General features: G+C 41.3%; 2 long non-coding RNA genes across 2 annotated transcripts; both read left to right on the top strand.

The window, feature by feature from the left end:
- The first annotated feature begins 2,225 nt into the window (after positions 1 to 2,225).
- Positions 2,226 to 4,608, top strand: LOC113155677. Its single transcript, XR_004463524.1, has 2 exons — positions 2,226 to 2,479; positions 3,173 to 4,608. It is a non-coding gene; the product is annotated as an uncharacterized LOC113155677 (long non-coding RNA).
- A 449-nt stretch (positions 4,609 to 5,057) lies between these two features.
- On the top strand, positions 5,058 to 7,449 carry LOC113168451. Its single transcript, XR_003299427.2, has 3 exons — positions 5,058 to 5,974; positions 6,635 to 6,932; positions 7,031 to 7,449. It is a non-coding gene; the product is annotated as an uncharacterized LOC113168451 (long non-coding RNA).
- Positions 7,450 to 7,711: the final 262 nt, after the last annotated feature.

Here is a 7,711-nt window from a genome sequence, read left to right as displayed (position 1 = left end):
TGGATTTCACTGATGTTCTGTTCATTAGTACATGACTTGAATTTTAAAGACACAATCCAAAGGAAACAGACTCAGACATTTGTCTCACGTCTGTTTCACGTCCTTCGTCCTAAATAATGAAACAATCTGTTGACACAATGTTGAACGTTCAAACTGAAGTTTTGTTCAAGTGGACAAATCAAAGTATTTCTACAAACACTGTTTAAGAAGGACTCTGTGCTTTCAAAATAAAAGGCCCAGTATGACATGTTACCATGAAACCCTGGATGTTCAGACAACTGTCAGTGATTCTGAAGAACACTAAGTTCTGCAGCTCACATCTGACTGAGTTCAGACTCTGAGAACAACAATGGTTTCTGATTCATCTCACACTGTTATTTCCTTAAATGAGTTCAGCTCCAAGCTAAATCAAAAAAAGAAAACAATACATCCACCTTCAAACTTCCAAAAGTCTGTGTGACAAGTCCCACTGTGAACACAGAGGGGGATTTTCACAATAAGAGTCGTGTTCTAATCATCAAACCCTCTTCTCAGTCTGGTTGGAGACAGTTTGGGAATTTTAGACGTTTTAAACACTCCTGATCTTTCATGTGGTTACTGAAGACTCCCATTAAACATTCAGAGTGATGGTGGAAAAAGTAAGTTTCAAAGAATAATGTTTAAAATAATAAAAGTCCCCAGTGTCCGTTATTTAGCTCATTTCAAAGAGGCCGTCCTCAGTGTGCCCCCTTAGTAGATATTGTGGCTGCTATGAAGTTTACATGTGATGTATTCCACACAAACCTTTAGTAAATCAGGGCCTGAGTGTTTCCTCTTGTTCGGTGGAGGATTCACCTCACCCAGAACAGAGCCAGCCCTCCTGATCAGTTGGTTCAGTGTGTTAGTGTCTGACCCCCCCATGTTGCTCCCCCAGCAGATCACAGCATAGAAGAAGAGTTTTCATAGTTTGTTCATCCGTATCAAATACATGCAGTTGGATTGTGGACAGGACATCATGTTTGGAGCAGGCTCACACAGTATATAGGAGCTAAGCTGACACTTAGCTACTCAGTGAGTAAGAGTCCCCTTTATAGTAAGTTCTAGCAGATCTAAAGACAGCGACATCCAGGGTACAAGACAGAAATGAGGTTTAAATGGAAAAAGGCTCCTAAACAGTAGACAGAGGTTAGAAGAGAGGAAGAACTGTTCCATTCATTGGGATTCCTGCACACACCACTTCTTCTATTGTACTTTTAGTAGAACTCTTACTTATATAAGAGCTGGTGGTAAAAATCATTACATTAAACATTAAAAGACAAAGCTGGAGAGGAAGCAGGAAGAAGCCAACGTCCTGCTCTGCTACGTAGTGTTGACAACACCTGCTGGCTTCTCTGGGATGAATATTCTCCAACTCCATCCTGCCTTTCTTCAAACTAACAAAGCACAACAATCCTTTATTCAGTCTCCAGTTTACAGTGGAATAATCTGTGCTGATATTTGGACGTTATCTTCTCTTGGTTCGTCTTCTGAGTCCAAACCGTGTGGTGACTGGTGGAGATATTGGAGTTTAGCGGCTGAACCGTTATTAGGTCCAGAAACACGTCTTCTTCCATAGTTATTTTCTATCAACACAGGTTGTGTTGGTTTCAGAGAGAAACTTTCATCTAGACAGACCCCCCCACAAAGACATCAGCCACCAGCCTCCACTCCTCCACCTCCCACACCGTCAGAACCACCTCTCGGTTTAACTGAGCGTAAAACTGTGAGTCGAGTGCAGAGAACAGCTGAGTGTAAAACACTTGGTGCACGAGAACAATGATCAAAGTGAGAGAGAAAAGGACATTTGAGAGGTCCACACAGCTCAATGTTCTGAGCTCACAGTGTCACATTTGTTCTCTCTACTGGGATATATTTACCTGCAGTGTTGTTTTTATCCACCATGTGTTTTTGCGTTCTCCAGTTTTAACATCGATCTAACGCCATAAGAGAGGTTCTGTCCCAGTCACAGTGAGGAACTTGTCCCAACGTGCAATCACAATCAAGCCAGAACGTTTTGAGAAACAAAGCATGAAAAGTGTGGCATTAAAGAGAGCAACCAGACCTGTGTCAGTCTGGTCTAAGTGGTGGCGGCTTGTGGTGTGGATCTGAGTGAAGCTGCAGTGGAGAATGAGCATCAGCGAATGTGTCACCCAGGTTATTACTGTGGAGCTCTGAATTACTCAGCGTTCCTAAATGCATCATGAACAGGTAAGTGGTAGATGCTCTCTGGAAGCTTCTAGACTCCCACCCACCATTCTAGCAGACCACGCCCCTCAGACTCAGGTGTGTGAGCAGGAAACAAGAGTTGAAGGTGATAAAAGTGAAGTGGGACATTGTTGACTGGACATTTGCTGAACTAGAGTCAACAGAGCTGGAGCTGCCAGTGAGAGGAGTTACTGAATGAAACTGATGTGGAAGAGACGAGAGACAAAAAAAACTGTCAATGAAGTGGATTATCCAGGTGAGTTAGCTTCCAAACTAGCTGGTTAGCACAGGTAACTCTATTCTGGGAGAGCTAAAGTGTGTGTTTTGTTCCTTTGAATGGATTTCAGAGTAAAACCAGTCATTCTATGAGGATTTCTGTGTTGGACCAAGTGTTTGTATTATTAAATAAGCTCATTGTAAACTGTGCTAATTGAGGCCTACACCTGAGTGACTGCTACATGAACAGCAGCTACTGTAACTCTGCTAAGACATATAACACTGAACTGTTAGTCGGACGTCATGGACAAATGGTCCGACTAGTAAAGGAAAGGAAACGTGACAGCTGGGTTTTATGTATATGTCTATTTTATAGTAGATTTAGTAGAAAACACAGAACAGATCCTTCAGATCCTCAGCCCAGGTTCAGCAGGATAGATTCTGAGAGCCAGGGTAGGACAGAAACCTACTAGGGGCTACATGTGGTTCAGAAGTGACAGGAAACCAGCTGAAATCACTTCACTTGTCTTTTCCAGGATGTTGCAACATTAACATACTGTTGCATTAACTTTCTATCAGGATGTAAAAGTAAACTAGGAGTTGGAATAACGGCCTTTGTGGCGTTTTAGAAGCCGTACTTCAGTGTTGGACCAGAAACACAGACCATCTTTCATTTCACAGCTTGTGTTTCTGTCGTTTCCTGAAAGAAGACATTTGTCCCACGTCTCTGCAGGTTCATGAAGATCCACCCAAAGCATCGGACACTGAAAGAAAAGCTGTGTTAACAACCAAAATAAAGAACACTACGGGTTTCAGGATCCAGTGGAGCAGCTGAGATGAGCTGGACGACTCATTGCTGTCTTTGCACAGTGCTTGTTTGAGCTGTGGTGGACGCCTCCATCTTCCTACAGTGGTTCCACGTGTTCCTGTCTACTCGGTGACTCTGTGTGGTTCCACTGGGTTCTCAAAACGCTGCCATACATAACATAACTATTTAAGAATGGTGGGAGCACGTTCTGTGCTAATTCCTGTGCCCCCCCCTCCCTGACTGCTCCTGCTCCTAAAGCCCAGTTCTAATGTTCCACCTGAAACGCTGCTGATCAAGAAGATTTCAAAAAGAACCTTTTCTGGTCCTGGATCTGTATTTTCCTCGTCCACCCTGTGCTGGTCTAGAGTTGAACAGCGGCCTGTTGTGGTTCAGTTGGTGCCTCGTCATGGAGTTTTCCTTCCTCATTAAGATATTGTATAGTGATGGCAGTCAGTGCTAACAAGCAGTGATTAATAAACGAAGGTGGTTTAACCACACGTCCAATCATCTTTTTCCATTTGACTGATGGAACAAACAAACATGAGTTGATCCACAGTTTCCTGTTTCACATCATGTCCATTAAACGGAGTATTTAAGACACGTTGAGGATTCAAAACCACAGAAGCTGCAGCTCCTTGGACGTCATCACCGGTAGAAGTGACTCCACTAGAAATATCAGAGTAAAGCAGGAATGAGTTTGTTCCCTTTGGAGCCGCTCACCAGACGATCGGTCCCCTTTGGTTTCTTTGCTGTTTCAGCTTCACGCTGACGATGACACTTGTTTTTGTGCAGCCTGTCCTCTGTCTCCACTCACTGTGTGTTCGAGTGCACAAGTAAACAGCTGGATCTTCTGCTGTCAGACTGCGGACCTCCAGGTACTGAGTCCTGCTGGAAACATCTGAGTCACGGTGAAACGTCTTTGGATCTGAACATGACGTGTTCACTGTGTCTCCAGGTCTTTTCACCTCGGGGGGAGACTGCTCCATGTTGGTTTGACCTCAAACTCCTGTCAGAGAAGAAATGATGAACATGGTCCAACACACTTTGAAAAGACAAGTTGATGAAGACGTTTTCTCCCATGAACAGAAACCAGAAATAACAAAGTCCAGACTACAACGTTTTCCATTCTGGGACTTAATGGAAAACGGTGTTTGTCTGATGTTTCTGGGACAAAAATGATTTGGAGGGAAGATAAAAATGAGATGACATCAAATTAAAGAAGCTGATAGAATGAGAGGAGATGATGTAGTTCAATGTATTTAATGCTCTTTATTAATGAAGTTCTTCACATTAGATTCATGTTCAGATGCTTCAACTTAGTAACTGATCATATTTAAACACACTAAACTTTTTATCACCAATCAGGTTTTTAAACATTTTCATTTGCTAAGAATTATTTATTAATGACTTTTTTAAGTTATTTGTTCAAACTGCATCATAACTGTTGGAACAGAGCATCTGAACCTGCACAGAACTGAAATCTTATCAAAGCCCGTTGTAGAGTTCACCTGCTGGTTCTGATCAGTTCCTGCTGAGATTCTCAACACGATACTGAACATGAAAACCCCAAAAACTGAATGAACTCCGTCTCTGGTTCTGCTCTTTTAATCTTTTTAATCTCTTTTTAATCTATGTCTCAGTAAAAAAAATAAATCAAAAATCAAACACAGACATATCTGAGCAAACAAAGCTCGAACAGACGGAACACATCAAATCCTTATGTCTTAAACAGTGATCAGATTCCTATGAGACGGATCCTTTTTCAATTCGGTTCAGTCCAACCTTTGACCCATTAGAATATGACCTTTGGACATTTCCAGACTCTCCTAACAACAGCGACGTCTAGTGAAGCAGCTCAACACATTATTCAATAAGACTGAAACTGTGCTCTGAAAAAAGATTGAACATGAACAAAAGTGTGATTTTAGACTCAAATGAGACGATTCAGTGACAGATTATTGAAGAAACATCTGCACAGATGTTTCAGTCCTGACAGTCGAAATATCTGACAGATCAGTAATTGAATGTAGATATTTTTATCTAAGTTTAATCAACAACAAACTGAAATGAACATTTCATGTGAAATAGTACATATCTGTATATATGTATATATATAAGGTGGTGAAAGGGTTAATGAGGCAGGAATTTTGGAGAAAGCAACAGCTCCTCACTGCAGCCTCTTTAAAAACAGGAAGGGTTTGGTTTCCCTCAGATTTCCCTGCAGATCTGAGCTCAGTCAAATCTTCCAGCACCAACATGGAGAGCCTGAAAACAGCAGTGGAAAAGATTCTTCAGCAACTGTCTAATAAAGTCAGTATCTACACCACAGCCATCGTGATCTTTACCTTCCAAATTTTATTCGACAAGAATTTTAAATGTACCTGCACAGGAGACCAGTTGGTCTGCTGGACCTACATGACTCTGCCGATTGCTTTACTATTCGTTATGTTGCTGTGGATGGACAGAGCCTTTAACAGAGTCTGCAACTTCACTTTGAGAACATGTACATGCAGGTCTTGCTGCAACTGTCACTTTTGCCCAGTTTTGTGTGGTCGCGTGTTCAGTGCACTGCTGGTGTCTCTGCTTTGGCCTGTCTCTGTCTTACTGGATACAGACTGGTTTGTCTGCTGCTGTCATCAAACTTCTTTTTATGAAGTGGAAAACTGCAACTCAAACACTGATCTAGAGCAAAACCAAACCAACGTTAACCTGACAGCCACGTCGATGGTGAGTGTTTATCCAGTGTCCAGTGATTTTAGTTTTATTCTTCCTTGTGTTCTTATGTTTCACTTTCTATTTCCTGACTCTAACTCACTTCCACCTTTTGTTGGTAAAAAAGATAAATAACTGTTTCTGTTGACATCACTGATCTTCGTCCTTAGTTTTATTGAAAGTCTGTTTGCAGTTTACATGAAGAAGTGAACAGCGATCGGTGTTGGTGTCAGTCCTCGTAGCCAGTGTCTCCCTCAGACTGCTGCACTAAACCAGTTCACACATGAAATCATATCAACCCTCCAGCAACCGAAAGCAAACAGGAACTGTCGGCTGGCCAAGCTGCAAATGAACAGAGAAAACAGAATCAGTAACACTGATCATGTGGTGTGTTCTCCTCTCTACAACGTTCAGCTGTGGTTGGTGGGGGGGACTGGGGGGTGGAAACTCTAAACCCCAGTAACTGGAAGACAGGACGTCTCCTTCTTCTCCAACCTGTCAGGATATTTTTCATAACATCAGGTTAAATTGTTGTCTGATAAAATGAAAGATGGTTATAGTCACAACATAGATCTGACGATGTAGAATGAAAAATAATCCAGTTAATACTGTGCATTACATAAGGGGGGGGGGGTTCATAAACATAATTAAACCTCTCTTTGATTTTATTTTCAGGTGTGGGGCCTTGCTTTACTCACTATCATTATGGGCGCGTCTCTTCTTGAGAAACTGGGGATGTTGTCGACATGCTGCTCATCACCAGCTGTTATTACTGGGAAATGTATTTGGAGGAGGGAGAAAATCTAACGAGAGAAACTGAGAGAAACAGTAAAGAGCAAAGTGAACAAGCAGATCAACGTTATGTTCAGTCTGAGTGGAGAAATTGTTTCAATGTAGGTGAAGAACTGGTTCAACGGTTGTTATCTCAACATTCCCCTCGAGTTGAAATCCCACTGAACACCCTTTCCAACAGGTGAGCTGTTCCGTTAGTATCTACAGGATCAGAGCAGCTTCTGGTGACGTCGATCAGTTCTGATTAATCTGAGTGTGTTTGTGTTTTTTTCCAAACAGTCCAGCAGAGAGAAGCAGTAGCGAGGCTCCACAGTCCGGAGGTGGGCAGAGTCCAGACCCAGCAGCTGATCCTAATCAACCCTCCTCAGACTGAAGACGTTACCTGGATGTGAAACCAACAAATCTCTGTTCTACTTCTTTTCTTTTTTAGAGAATTCTTCGTATCAAATGTTTTATTTTGCTGAACAGACAGAAAACCTCACACAGGTGTTTGAGCCTGAACCCGTGAATCACGTCTCTCTGCATTTATTCAGCTCTTCAGTTAACTCAACATTATTCTGTAAGTAAAACACAACAGTAAGACAGTTTATACTGTTTTTATCTGCACATTTCACTGGATTAGAAGTGTGATCTGCAACATGTCAAATAAGAAACTTAACCATGTATCGTACAAATGTAATAAATATGAAACTTTACACGTCTGGCAACATTTTATTTAATTTATCAAATGCAATCGGCATCAATGAGTTTTAATCTTCTTCACTGCAGAATTTAAAATGTCTAAAAACAAATCAAAGACATAATATATATTTTTATTGCGATGTCTATTGTTGTGTTATCATGATGTGACTTTTAATTTACTATTACAAATATGTGAGTTATATTCTATTCCACATTACAGTCAACATCCATTAAGAGACTTTAATAAAACAAAAGATTATTAAAGAAATTCATGCTGCT

The sequence above is a fragment of the Anabas testudineus genome, chromosome 18, assembly GCF_900324465.2.
Source record: "Anabas testudineus chromosome 18, fAnaTes1.2, whole genome shotgun sequence".
Lineage (NCBI taxonomy): Eukaryota > Metazoa > Chordata > Actinopteri > Anabantiformes > Anabantidae > Anabas > Anabas testudineus.
The sequence above is the reverse complement of the archived record's forward strand: the minus strand, read 5'-3'. Positions and strand labels throughout refer to the sequence as shown.